Here is a 15,944-nt window from a genome sequence, read left to right as displayed (position 1 = left end):
CACTATCAGCCACTGCTGACTGACGTGTATTATACACTACACTTGTGCGTTATATAATAGTTTGGTAAAAACGCACACCAGTGCACCTGTACGCTGCCACCAACAGGCACACACGTGCGGTTTTAAAAACCAAGCACGGACGCAATAAGAACCTAACACAGGTTTTAGGAGCAAAAATTAAGAACTCTGACACTATCAGCCACTGCTGACTGACGTGTATTATACACTACACTTGTGCGTTATATAATAGTTTGGTAAAAACGCACACCAGTGCACCTGTACGCTGCCACCAACAGGCACACACGTGCGGTTTTAAAAACCAAGCACGGACGCAATAAGAACCTAACACAGGTTTTAGGAGCAAAAATTAAGAACTCTGACACTATCAGCCACTGCTGACTGACGTGTATTATACACTACACTTGTGCGTTATATAATAGTTTGGTAAAAACGCACACCAGTGCACCTGTACGCTGCCACCAACAGGCACACACGTGCGGTTTTAAAAACCAAGCACGGACGCAATAAGAACCTAACACAGGTTTTAGGAGCAAAAATTAAGAACTCTGACACTATCAGCCACTGCTGACTGACGTGTATTATACACTACACTTGTGCGTTATATAATAGTTTGGTAAAAACGCACACCAGTGCACCTGTACGCTGCCACCAACAGGCACACACGTGCGGTTTTAAAAACCAAGCACGGACGCAATAAGAACCTAACACAGGTTTTAGGAGCAAAAATTAAGAACTCTGACACTATCAGCCACTGCTGACTGACGTGTATTATACACTACACTTGTGCGTTATATAATAGTTTGGTAAAAACGCACACCAGTGCACCTGTACGCTGCCACCAACAGGCACACACGTGCGGTTTTAAAAACCAAGCACGGACGCAATAAGAACCTAACACAGGTTTTAGGAGCAAAAATTAAGAACTCTGACACTATCAGCCACTGCTGACTGACGTGTATTATACACTACACTTGTGCGTTATATAATAGTTTGGTAAAAATGCACACCAGTGCACCTGTACGCTGCCACCAACAGGCACACACGTGCGGTTTTAAAAACCAAGCACGGACGCAATAAGAACCTAACACAGGTTTTAGGAGCAAAAATTAAGAACTCTGACACTATCAGCCACTGCTGACTGACGTGTATTATACACTACACTTGTGCGTTATATAATAGTTTGGTAAAAACGCACACCAGTGCACCTGTACGCTGCCACCAACAGGCACACACGTGCGGTTTTAAAAACCAAGCACGGACGCAATAAGAACCTAACAGGTTTTTTTGGGGAGCGACAATTACAGTACAGACAAGTCAGACACTATCTGGACTGTTTTACACTGTGTACACCAGCCCCAGATATGAAGGCTGGTATACGGTCACCACTACCCTGCCTGCCTGCCTGCCTGTATACTGCTACAATAGTCCTGACAAGGACTCTTTTGGTCACTAGCCTGTATTCAGACCTGGCTATACCCTGCCTGTATATAGCAACAATAGTCCTGAGAAGGACTCTGCTACTGTACGCCGACCTGGCTATACCCTGCCTGCCTGTATACAACTAGAATAGTCCTGAGAAGGACTTTTGGTCACACTGTTTGCAGCCCTGCAACTGAAAAAGCTATAAAGGGCCGCAAAGCTTTCCCTGAATCAGCGACACTCTCCCTACACTCACTGTCAGAATAGCTGTGAGCAGAGCACAGCGCGCCGGCCTATATAAAGGCTCGGTGACGCTGTGCAGGCCGGCCAATCACTGCAATTCCACAACTAACAGGGCTGTGGCATTGCAGTGGTCTGCCAGCCAATCCCTGCATGAGGGCTGGCTCTCAAAAGAGCGCCAACATGCAGAAATGAAGACCACGAGTAAAGCACGAGTATCGCGAGATTACTCGGTCCCCGCCGAGCAGCCCGAGTACAGTGATACTCGTGCGAGTACCGAGTAGTGACAAGCATGCTCGCTCATCACTAATTATCAGTCCTGTGTCCCCTCCCTGACATCACCTCCATACCCCCAGAGTTAACTATAGCCCCTTTCCCATTCCATGACCCCATCCTCATCAGCAGCAGGGGACAGTGATTCATCCACTCTTAACCCATCTATTAGTTTTAGTAAGATAAAGTACAGTTTTTGTAACCTACAAAGTTTTATAGTCAGCCATTATGGTTCTAAAAACCTTACAGCAGATCAGTTACTTATCTTCATATAGTGACATTGCTACATGCTGGAATTCAGCGGTGCATACATTAAAGCATCTGTGCAAGCAGCATAAAAAAGTGACTGAGTATGTCATGTGGGGTTATTTTCAGATGATGAGAAGCTTGTGTTGCCTATTAAAAACCTTCAAAAATGCTACAAAATTAAATAGTAGGGGACAATTGTGCATTAACAATGTCATTCCATAAATTGGAAAAAAAATACTCAAAAGGATGAAATAAAGGTTTGGTAGAGGAAAAATAATTTCTACATGTTCATCGCCACCCTGGGGCTGTTTTTGAATCCTCAAGTTCAATGTTACATGCAGCAGAATGTGAAAGAGGGGAAAGAATAAGAGGAGTAGCAGCAGGTTTATGCAGAGGGAGATTAGGCTGTAAAGCAGTGTTAAATTGATGATGACGATGACATGGACAATGATGACTAACCTTCAAAAATGAGTTAAAAAATGAGCTAACGAGGCCATGGGTCCTGCTAGAAGGTATGGCAATATGTCTGCTCAACTGCATTGTGGATGACAGGAAAATCATTAGCATCTGGAAAATGAATGACTATTGAATATCCATGCTTTTAGTCTCTCACTATAAAAGTAAAATTGTACCATTTTATATAGCTTTGAAAAGGGAGTCAAATTTGTTCTATACTCAATATAGGAGTTTTCCTTGCTCATTGAAACTTTTGCTAAGTCCACGCCTGCTGGCTGCACATCTGATAAGGAGATCCACTTCTGCTTCTTACAGAGCAAACACTTAGATACCAGAGTTAGAGCTAGGGCCACAAAAAGTAGCCAAAGTTGGAGCACCAGCAGCGATTACATTACATTTGACACCATGGACCTGATATTTTATCTGTTGCTTCACCAACCTGATGTAATGTTTCCAAAGGTATTCAGTGCAACAGCTGACTTTGTTGGCACCCAAAGGGACTAGATTGTTCTCCATGTTCATTTGTCAAAACTAATCAGGCATTAATCAGTGCCGACTTTCAATGTAAAACTTTCCATTTTTGGGAGTCTTGTTAAAAGCTTTAGCTTCTTCATTTAACAAACATTAAAACTTTTTGTACTTCGCAAAGATTGATAATTTTGGGCCACTATATGCCAAAGCAATAGCTTTTCACATGTACACTGTGTATATATGTGGCACCCCAGGGTTCAGTTGCCACAAATATACCTGTACCTGGGCAGGGAAGGATCTCCACATTAGGTAATCCCACATACAACATTTCCACTCCAAGCCTGGAGGGGGAGCTCTACAAGTCTAGTTCAGGTGAGGTCCCCTTTAAATCCAAGTTTGGAGGCGGAGTCAGAGAGACAGTTGACAGTTGGAGAAAAGGAGACTGTGCGAGCAGAGAGTGAGGGAAGACATCAAAATGGAGAGGGCAGTGCTTAGCACGCACAAGTAACTGTGTGACCGCCTGAGGGATCAAGAGTGAGGCAAAAGAGGAGTGACCGGGGAGGTGGAGCCAGATCGGTTCATCCCCAAGGAACAGCGCTGATTATCGGACACCGGCGTCCGAGATTGTGAGGGATCTAATCTGCCCAGCAATAAAGACCGGGTCCAGGGAGACTGCAGATCTCCTGGCCGCAGCAGCACCTGAAGGCAAAGCCGCTACACAGAGCTTAGGGACCGCAGTGAGTACAGCAGTGCCCCTTAGAGAAGCTCCCGCCGCCTGCCATACAGGTGAAGACAGTGAGAGAGGGACAAGGTATAGCTACAGGCAGCCTAGTACCAAGGAGAAACAGCGTAGCAGGGAGGCCACACAACTGACCTGGTGCAGAGACCCTGAACTGTTCCCAGATTAACCAAAAACTGTATCATCAGAAACTGAACCCATTTTTAATAACACCTGCAAGTAAAATCTGGTCAGAGTTAATGAATTGGTGCGACGCACTTTATTTCTTTCATCTGAGGAGCCATAGGCTGCTGCACTAAAGTGACAGTTGAAAAGGCTGTGAGGAAAAACGGCCGCCATATCTGTGTACTACTAAAACTGCCCTGGGGACCCCGCTTCACCTACGGGAAGCGTAAACAACTGGCTGCCTAACCATCACCCCAGAGGTCTGACCTGCAGCCCCAGTAACCATACTGGAACCGTAGGTGGCGTCACAAAATACTTTTATTTATTTATTTTTTTCTTTATTATTTTTTTTTTATTTTATTTTTTTTTTATTTTTATTATTTATTGACTTTCAGCGACCACCAGGGCCACGGAACCGGGCACAGGCCCCCGTGACATAATCCCATTAACCAACACCCGGAACCGAGTACCCCACGGCCCTGGGGCGGGTCATATACACAAGCAAAATTCATTTGTCTCTACCTCTCTAGCTGAGTAAATGATAAGACTCAAAGAAACATTACAGTGAGTTTTCCATCCGTGTGATCACAGGTGATGGGAGTAACTGTTGGAAGCTGAATTATTGTCTCATTCTTTCTAACAGTGTATGGTGATTATTAAGGATTTTATTGAGGTACGCTTAATGATAAATCTTTTATGCTGATTAACCCAATAATGAACATGCATAATATTTAGGTATACTTGACAAAACATCTTTTATGTTGATTAACCCGATAATAACTATGGAGACATGAGGGTCAGTGGGTGCTGACTGCTGTGTATGCATCACATATGGCCTGCTGGGTACGCCTATATGCTTCCCTGGGTGGGCAACACTTAGATGGTGTCTATGAACACTAGTTCCCCGCAGTTACCTTTGGTCAGCTGGGCTGAGTAATATCCCACTGCAGCCACCAGTTGTTGAGACACGAGAGTCCATGTGTGCTCTTGTCCATTGGCCAGGTCGTGTTTAGAAAGAATGTTCGGGCCGGGGGCATTCCACTGAATGCCTGTACTCTTTTGCCATGGGCAGAACACTACTTAGACAACACAGGGTGAGAGTACCTTACCCCAGTAAGACTATTAGGTTATATCAAACAACAGCCTATAGTACATTCCCAGCAAAGGCAGAAGATGGTGCAAGTGACAGGGTCTCACCCCTTTGCTGGATCACCCGGAATTTGAAGCTCTGTGACAGTGGCCATCCACAGCAAACTGCACCAGCCAGCAGCACCCTGCTTTTGGCGAGCACCCACTGAGAGGAGGTAGCGGCAAGCTTAGGAAGCTGATCGAGCACATAGAGTTATGGGACCGAATTATCCCATCCTGGGTTCTCCAAACCTATTTGTGGTCTCAATGTTGGGCAGTTCTATAAGCCACCAGCTGAAACCATGGCCCAAAGACAAAAGGGTGCATGGGACAGTGCAACTTATATTAATTATTTGTGATATGAAAAAACTAGTTATTTTTTTCTGCTGATCATGTTTCAAAAAAAAGAACCTAATTAAATATTTATTAGGGTTTTTACAGTAGTGTGGATACCTACTTTAAAACCCACATCCAAGAGTAGACAAACATAACTTTTTTTAATTTCTTACAATTTTAATGTCATCGTGTCAATATTTACCACAACGGTTACATTAACCAGTCATAGCTCTCAAAACACAGTGATGGTAAAACAACAAGAGACAAGGCCTAAGGTATATATGTGTGTGCGCGTGTGTGTGTGTGTGTATATATATATATATATATATAGTACAGACCAAAAGTTTGGACACACCTTCTCATCTCTAGAACAGCTATTAAGAGGAGACTTTGTGCAGCAGGCCTTCATGGTAAAATAGCTGCTAGGAAACCACTGCTAAGAACAGGCAACAAGCAGAAGAGACTTGTTTGGGCTAAAGAACACAAGAAATGGACATTAGATCAGTGCAAATCTGTGCTTTGGTCTGATGAGTCCAAATTTGAGATCTTTGGGTCCAACCACCCTGTCTTTGTAGAAAAGGTGAATGGATGGACTCTACATGCCTGGTTCCCATCGTGAAGCATGGAGGAGAAGGTGTGATGGTGTGGGGGTGCTTTGCTGGTGACACTGTGCTGAATTTATTCAAAATTGAAGGCATACTGAACCAGCATGGCTACTACAGCATCTTGCAGCGGCATTCTATTCCATCCGGTTTGTGTTTAGTTGGACCATCATTTATTTTTCAACAGGACAATGACCCCAAACACACCTCCAGGCTGTGTAAGGGCTATTTGACTAAGAAGGAGAGTGATGGGGTGCTACGTTAGATGACCTGCCTCCACAGTCACCAGACCTGAACCCTATCGAGAGGGTTTGGGGTGAGCTGGACCGCAGAGTGAAGACAAAAGGGCCAACAAATGCTAAGCATTTCTGGGAACTCCTTCAAGACTATTGGAAAACCATTTCCGGTGACTACCTCTTGAAGCTCATCAAGAGAATGCCAAGAGTGTGCAAAGCAGTAATCAAAGCAAAAGGTGGCTACTTTGAAGAACCTAGAATATAAGACGTATTTTCAGTTGTTTAACACTCTTTTAAGTAATTCATTCCACATGTTTTCAGTCATAGTTTTGATGTCTTCAATGTGAATCTACAATTTTTAGTCATGAAAATAAAGAAAACTCTCTGAATGAGATGTGTCCAAACTTTTGGTCTGTACTGTATATATATATATATATATATATACAGTTAGGTCCAGAAATATTTGGACAGTGACACAATTTTCGCGAGTTGGGCTCTGCATGCCACCACATTGGATTTGAAATGAAACCTCTACAACAGAATTCAAGTGCAGATTGTAACATTTAATTTGAAGGTTTGAACAAAAATATCTGATAGAAATTGTAGGAATTGTACACATTTCTTTACAAACACGCCACATTTTAGGAGGTCAAAAGTAATTGGACAAATAAACCAAACCCAAACAAAATATTTTTATTTTCAATATTTTGTTGCGAATCCTTTGGAGGCAATCACTGCCTTAAGTCTGGAACCCATGGACATCACCAAACTCTGGGTTTCCTCCTTCTTAATGCTTTTCCAGGCCTTTACAGCCGCAGCCTTCAGGTCTTGCTTGTTTGTGGGTCTTTCCGTCTTAAGTCTGGATTTCAGCAAGTGAAATGCATGCTCAATTGGGTTAAGATCTGGTGATTGACTTGGCCATTGCAGAATGTTCCACTTTTTTGCACTCATGAACTCCTGGGTAGCTTTGGATGTATGCTTGGGGTTATTGTCCATCTGTACTATGAAGCGCCGTCCGATCAACTTTGCGGCATTTGGCTGAATCTGGGCTGAAAGTATATCCCGGTACACTTCAGAATTCATCCAGCTACTCTTGTCTGCTGTTATGTCATCAATAAACACAAGTGACCCAGTGCCATTGAAAGCCATGCATGCCCATGCCATCACGTTGCCTCCACCATGTTTTACAGAGGATGTGGTGTGCCTTGGATCATGTGCCATTCCCTTTCTTCTCCAAACTTTTTTCTTCCCATCATTCTGGTACAGGTTGATCTTGGTCTCATCTGTCCATAGAATACTTTTCCAGAACTGAGCTGGCTTCATGAGGTGCTTTTCAGCAAATTTAACTCTGGCCTGTCTATTTTTGGAATTGATGAATGGTTTGCATCTAGATGTGAACCCTTTGTATTTACTTTCATGGAGTCTTCTCTTTACTGTTGACTTAGAGACAGATACACCTACTTCACTGAGAGTGTTCTGGACTTCAGTTGATGTTGTGAACGGGTTCTTCTTCACCAAAGAAAGTATGCGGCTATCATCCACCACTGTTGTTATCCGTGGACGCCCAGGCCTTTTTGAGTTCCCAAGCTCACCAGTCAATTCCTTTTTTCTCAGAATGTACCCGACTGTTGATTTTGCTACTCCAAGCATGTCTGCTATCTCTCTGATGGATTTTTTCTTTTTTTTCAGCCTCAGGATGTTCTGCTTCACCTCAATTGAGAGTTCCTTAGACCGCATGTTGTCTGGTCACAGCAACAGCTTCCAAATGCAAAACCACACACCTGTAATCAACCCCAGACCTTTTAACTACTTCATTGATTACAGGTTAACGAGGGAGACGCCTTCAGAGTTAATTGCAGCCCTTAGAGTCCCTTGTCCAATTACTTTTGGTCCCTTGAAAAAGAGGAGGCTATGCATTACAGAGCTATGATTCCTAAACCCTTTCTCCGATTTGGATGTGAAAACTCTCATATTGCAGCTTGGAGTGTGCACTTTCAGCCCATATGATATATATAATTGTATTTCTGAACATGTTTTTGTAAACAGCTAAAATAACAAAACTTGTGTCACTGTCCAAATATTTCTGGACCTAACTGTATATATATATAAATAAATTAAATATGTATATATAAAAAATGTATATAGCTAATTTGCAATTTAGCAGGTGTATTTTTTTAAACTTGCATAGTATCTTTCAAAGCAGTGCAGTACTCAGTGTTCTTTCTTTTCTGTGTATTTTCATTTATATTGTGAAATGTGTGCATTTCATAAATGTAATGAATTAGAAATGTCGTTAGTTCACATGTGTGGTGCTTGGTCTTTGAAGTTAAATAGAAAAAATAGTTGAAAAAGTCAGAAACATGATGACTTTTTTTTTTATTCCGCATGCTCTGTACCTACACTGCTTTTTTCATGGTTTATATTTTAATCAAGATTGCATTAATGGACTCATTTTAATATTGCTTGTATGACTTTGTGCAGGTCCTTTTCAATCATTTTTTCTATTTCATAAATGTAGTTCATTCATCACTATAGAACGATCCTAGACAGAAAGAAGACCTGTTCCAGGTTAGACTGATAATCTGATAAATGATAATCAAATTTGCCTCACATGTTCCCAAAAATTGGAATAGCTGAACTTTTTGCACTTTAACGTTTTCAAATTAAACAAAATGGTGACCTTCCATTTTCCAACATTTGGAATGGCCAGAAAGTATTTAAAATAATGAATACTCACCCAGCCCTCTTCTTTCCCACAAGGGCAGCAGGACAAGAGTCAGCATCATTTTATAACTTTTTTAATATATTCATTATGATTTAGGGTCTGTTGAGATCTCAGCAAAAAAATAATGTACATTTGATTCACATCTAGTAAATTAGATGCAAATTATATTCTCTGTCTAAAATGAAGCAAACTACAGAATCTAAATTTTAACACTGGAGAGAAGAAATGGGGTTAATGCCGCACTGCTGCCAAAGTAATACACTGTTGATTTAATCAATTCTTTATTTTAAAGGTCTAAGCCTTTCGGAGATCAAAGCCTCCTTCATTAGGGCAAGGGAACAAATCAACAATAGTGTTGATATTGTTCCTTTGTCCTGATGAAGGAAGCTTTGATCTCGGAAACGCATAGACATGTAAAATAAAGAATTGATTACCATATTTTTTGGATTATAAAATGCACTTTTCGCCCAAAATATTTGGGAGAAAAATGAGAGGTGCATCTTAAAATACAAATATTGCTTACCGGGAAGTGGAGAATTGGCGGGGGGCTGTCTTTGCAGCTATCTGTGTGGGCGGCTGGGTGTCTTTCTGTGCGGGCGGCTGCCTCTCTGTGCCGGCAGCCGGTTGCCTCTCTATGCGGGTGGGTGGGCTGCCTGCTTGCTGCCACTGTGTGTGGATGGCCAGCTGGCTGTGCAGACTGTGGTGGCTGTGCTGGCAGCAGAAGCTGCGGTGGCTGTGCGGCTGGTATCCCAGATGGTCTGTCAGCGGTCTGGGCTTCAAATGATAGATCCAGGAGTCAGCGCATGTGCAGATGGAGCTCTTGCATGAGAGCTCCATCTACACACGTGCTACTCCGGGCGCCATTTCTTTGAAGCCCGGACCGCTGACAGAGTATCTGAGACACTCGCCACAAAAGTTGGCTCCACCACACAACTACCGCAGCTTCTGCTGCCAGCACAGACCCACTGCTGACCACCAGCACTGACCCGCCGCCACTGCCAGCATTTACCCGCTGCCACTGCTGCCAGCACAGCCCCCACCACCACTGCCAGCACAGTCTTTGCCTCCTGTGACCCCACTTCACCCCCGCTGCCAACCCTCTCCTGTAAGACAACACCGGAGTAGAAGACGGATCCCATTTTTATTTTTATTTTTTACCTTTTTTTATCTTTAAATTTGGGGTGCGTCTTATAATCCAGTGCGTCTTATAAAACAAAAAAATACGGTAAATAGAAGAGTCTATTACTTCAGCAGCAGCACAGCATTAACCCTGTTTCTCCTCTCCAGCATTGAAGTTTAACACATGTGGGGCTGCGCCAGCTGCCATTATCTTAGGCTTACATAGGGGTTTTGACTTACAAAACCTCATTAGGTGTCATTGGATGTACATCTCCCAATAATATCTGGTAAGACCCTATTTGTGCTTTTTATTTTCAGCTTTTATCATTGAATCTAAATTTTGACAAATTTACTCATCATTAATGTACACACAGGGACTCTTTGAACAATAAAGGTTGGTTATTGTATTATTTTATGTGCTTGATTCCCATTCTTAGTTGCAGAAGAATTCGTTGACTTTCAAATTTGTCATAAAATGATACTACTTTGGCATTTTTTTATCTTTAAAAAGTTTATTATACAATATTGTTGGGCAAATTTGTTTAAGTCTTTAAATTATGGTAGTAATTGTAGTTGTGACAGTATTTAATTAAAACTTGTTATTCTTAATGTAATTTTAAATTTGATATTCAAATGGTCCATGAAGACTTCACTTAAACTTCTATATTAAACACAGTCAATAAAATTTTGAATTTTTATTGTGCTGATGTAGTGGTAAAAATTATTTTACCTGATAGACTTTTATGAAGTCTGTTGAAGAGAATATTAACCTGCTAAAAATTTGTGTAGCGTTTAAGTAAAATCTTATAGATCCCCTAAACTGATATTCACAGTTCAATGACAATGAATTTATTTTTAATTTAAAACGGCTGATGTTTCACCAGTGCCTCACTGCATCTCTTTAATAAGCCAGATTCCAAGGTTTTCACTGGTCAATGCTAATACAGGCCTATGACTTGTGTGGTGTATCACAATGTAAGAAAAGTATTCATTTGCAACCTCTTATAATATCGTATAATGATATTTTAATGACATACCAAAGCTTTCATTAGTTATTTTTTTATGCACAAATGTAGCTTTTCTTAAAGTGACACACAAGAAAGAGATCACAATACAGAAAGTTAACTTTTAAAATTTAAAAGGTTTATCTCAATAAATTAAAATATCATCAAAAAGTTAATTTATTTCAGTAATTCAACAGAAAAAGGGAAACACATATTATATTATACAAACAGAGTCATCTATTTCAAGTGTTTATTTCTGTTAATGTTGATGATTATGGCTTACAGACAATGAAAACCCAAAAGTCATTATCTCACAAAATTAGAATAACTACCACAAAACACCTGCAAAGGCTTCTTAATTGTCTAAAATGGTCCCTTAGTCTTTTTCAGTAGGCTACAAAATCATGGGGAAAACTGCTGACTTGACATGTCCAGAAAGCAATCATTGACACACTCTACAAAGTCATTGGTAAAGAGGCTGGCTGTTCACAGAGTGCTGTATCCAAGCATATTCATGGAACGTTGAGTGGAAGGAAAAGTGCGGTAAAAAAAAGTACACAAGCAACCGGGATAACTGCAACCTTGATAGGATTGTTAAGATCCTTGTTAGGATTGCCTTTCAAGAATCTGGTGGAGATTCACAAGGAGTGGACTGCTGCTTGAGTCAGTGCTTCAAGAGCCATCCCACACATATGTATCAAGAAAATGGGTTACAACTGTCGCATTCCTTGTGTCAAGTCACTCGTGACCAATAGACAACGCCAGAAGTGTCTTACCTGGGCCAATGAGAAAAAGAACTGGACTGTTGCTCAATGGTCTAAGGTATTGACTTCAAATTAAAGTAAATTTTTATTTTATTTGGAAATCAAGGTCCCAGAGTCTGGAAGAAGAGTAGAGAGACACACAATCCATACTGCTTGGGGTCTAGTGTGAAGTTTCCACAATCAGTAATGGTTTATGGAGCCAAGTCATCTGCTGGTGTAGGTCGGCTGTGTTTTATGAAGACCAAAGTCAGCACAGCTGTATGCCAGGAAATTTTAGAGCACTTCATGCTTCACTCTGCCAACAAGCCTTTTGGAGATGGAAATTTCACTTTCCAGCAGGACTTGACACCTTTCCACACTGCCAAAAATACCAATACCTGGTTTAATATCCACAGTATCATTGTACTTGATTGGCCAACGACTTGCCTGACGTAAACCCCATAGAGAATACATGGGGTATTCTCAAAGAGAAAAATGTGTGACACCAGACCCAACAATGCAGACGAGCTGAAGGCTGCTATCAAAGCAATCTGGGCTTCTATAACACCTCAGCAGTGCCACAGGCTGATCACTTCCATGCCAGGCCGCATTGATGCAGTAATTAACGCAAAAGGAGCCCCGACCAAGTATTGAGTGCAATAACTCTACATACTTTTCAGTAGGCCAACATTTTGGAGTTTAAAATACTTTTTTCAGTTGGTCTTATATAATATTTTTATTTTCTGAGATAATGACTTTTGGGATTTCATTGGCTGTAAGCCATAATCATCAACATTAACAGAAAAAGTCACTTGAAATTTGTAATGACTCTATATAATATATGTATTTCCTTTTTGTATTGAATTACTGAAGTAAATTAACTTTTTGATGACATTCTAATTTATTGAGTTGCACCAGTATTTGTTGCTGAAAAGACTTTTCCCAAAGTTTTTAAACTGGTTGCTGAGGGGAAAATGCTCGTTTTGGACTAGTAGTTCTAGTCAGCAGGCTAGCCCTACTGCAGACCCGGATGTGCAATTTCCTCATGCTGATATACCAGTTTTGTTTGCTTTTTCAGCATCTGAGTAAGTACTGGTCTCATTATTACCAGTCATGGTAAGCTTTTTTGCCAAGATTCTCTGGGTATCCTCCCTCTACCCCAGATAACAACTGCCCTAATTAACTCTGTTTCACTTGATAAATGACAGTTTTCATGATCATATGTTCCATGGACCAGCAAGTGATTTGATAGAGTAGAAGGGAGAGAGAACAAGCACTTCTTCCCCTTAGCAGGATCAAGGTGGGGGAGAAATGCAGACCAGCCATAGATAAGGAGGAAAGAGAGCATTGTGAGGACAACTACTTGATCTCTCTCTGCTACTAGATGGGATGTGGGAGAGCGTTGAGGTTTCACTATCCCTGAGACACCATGGCAAAGCAATGTACTGGACAGTAATATATTCATCCCATTTATAGTACATGTGAGCATTTATTAGTTGACAAAATAGATTATGTTTGTTAGTGTCCTTAATTTCACTAATTGGATGTAATTTGTCTTTACCCTGAGATGTTATGGGCTATTTAATTTCCTCCTGTTTTGTTTTTTTTTCTGCCTCATTAGACGATTACAATATATACATAAGTATATTCTCATAAATATTTTCCCAATAAAATCTATTTAGTTTAATTTAATCTTGGTGGTTTTTGGTTACTCCAGTAGTGGTCTTTTGGGGTATTGAATGGGGTGAGAGGTTTGCTAGAGACCAGCTATTTATAATAAAGGAAAAGAGCACAGGTGAGCATCCTATGAGCTGCTCATGTCAGGAGATATGTGACCAGCAGTGAAGAGAACCATATATTTTCTTTTTCAGCTAAAAGAGGGTTTATATTGATGGGGAGAGGAGCAGAATTGCACTGTAAAACACAATGGCTAGCCAGAAAATGTATGACTGCAATAGCGAGAGATTGGGCATTTTATGCACAGCAATAATTAAGCCGCTGAATCGCTTTTGTTATCTACCGTTTCAAAACTTATTCTCATCACTTTACTTTGCATAAAAAAAAGAATGAGTTCAGTGTGTGGAATAAATGCTATGCCCTTTGGCTCTTTGAGCTACAGTCATGTCTATTGAGCAGGATCTGGAGAGGGTTTAGGAGGACACAGATAGCTACTACCTGAAAGTGGAAATAGACACAACTTCCAATTACAGAGGTTTCACCACTTGCTCCAATTGCAGTAGATCATCACTGGTGCTCAAAACATTCACCCAATTGGCCAAGAACTGTTGCAGTTTCCCTACTCATGATTGCTGTTCCTGGTGTTTAAGGTGATGTGCACTTTGGCACTCATAGACAAGAGATTGGCCTTTGCTCTCTTGCTCTCCTTTCTGTGTGGAATTATCTTGAAGTAAGGATAAACACATGCCATCATTCTCAGCACTAATTAGCCCCCACAAAGTGGTAATGCAGCAAATGCACTACCAGCAACCTGAAAAAAAGACAGCTTGGATGGCTAACCAACAGATGCTGAGAACATATTCTTGTTTCCTTGACACTCAATCAGAAATGGGTATTTGTCATGTGCCACAGAAGGAAGAGGTGGTGTACTTAGAGTATGACAAGCAGTAGTGGTAGATTATAATGATTCTCATGATGACACCAACTAGATAATATGAAAAATATTTAGCCTGGCCCACAGAAAGGCGAACATAGCAAGAATAGGTTTGAGGACAACTTAAGGCTTACTCTGTATGCCTTTCAGCTTGATTTTCCCATAGGAGAGGGTTATGCTCGTATTTTAACCCTACTGAAAGAAACTTTACGGGGCTCAAATAGGCTAAGTGTAACCTGCATTTGGTAATTGTTGCTGCCAGCATTGCTAATAGAGCTGATAGGTGCTCCCCTATTCTTTTGATGATATTTTTTTATTTGTTTTGTTTTTTTAATATAGTACAATGTCCAATACCAGTTTTTCTTAGACAGACATTGTGGACACTAGCATGTTTAATTTAAAAAAAAATATATAAAATAGCACACAGCCACAGGAAAAATATGGAATTTACTAGAAATGCAAGGCTGGGTATACCTGATGGATAAAAATACAAATACAACAACAGTGGGCCCATAATATTGGTATGAGGTATATGTGTCTCCAATTTGACAATTTAAAAATGACTAATGAAAGGTGAAAATATCCTGTCAGAAATTAGCATGCCATGGATTGGAAAATAGGAATACAATATGAATATAAAAGAAAAGGAGGGCGATCCTGTGTGAATCCGTATACAAAATGTAAAAAACATAATGGTTTGCAGCTCACCTAAGTTGAATGTGCACCCTTGCATACCTTTGGTGATTATGAAAATATCTGGTCTGTTGGTCTGGAGATGACGGAGACGCTGGATGTAGCGGCGTGAAAATCAAGGGGATCCGGAGGGTTCCCTCCCACAACTCCCACACTCACACAGGCAATCCAGGAGGATATATGAAACCAGCAGGGAACTGGCATAGTTCAAGAACTCCCATGTGGTTGATGTGACCGGGAGGTGTTATCCCCGCAGTGCTCCGTCACCAGCAGTATCTAGGGAGGAATAAATACGTGTACAGTTCAGCTTAGTGAACCAACGTGTGGAGTAAGATCCGGTGGTAACTGAATCGGAGCTGCTGCTGCACTCCAAGCCTCTTGCTTAAACAGGTGTGAACATTGTAGAGGAAAAAAATAAAAATAGAGGCCCAGAGGTGCTGCGGACAAAAACAGAAACCTGAGGAAGAGGACGTTTTTACTGTGCGTTCCAGAAACGTGTCGTGTTGTATCTAAATGTTTGTCTAGTACCTTTTTAATTAAAATCTGTTTAGGTTTGCAGCACCTCCGGTTAAGACTCTATTTTCAGTTTTTTTCCTCTACAATGGATTAGAAAATATGTATTACACGTGAATTTTCACATGCAAAATTCTACATGATGTAGATAAAAATGATAAACTTTTCACTTTCCTGTTATTGTAAATCACAGCAATCCAC

This window comes from Anomaloglossus baeobatrachus, chromosome 1 (assembly GCF_048569485.1).
Source record: "Anomaloglossus baeobatrachus isolate aAnoBae1 chromosome 1, aAnoBae1.hap1, whole genome shotgun sequence".
In the NCBI taxonomy this organism is placed as follows: Eukaryota; Metazoa; Chordata; class Amphibia; order Anura; family Aromobatidae; genus Anomaloglossus; species Anomaloglossus baeobatrachus.
Note: the sequence above shows the minus strand (reverse complement) of the source record.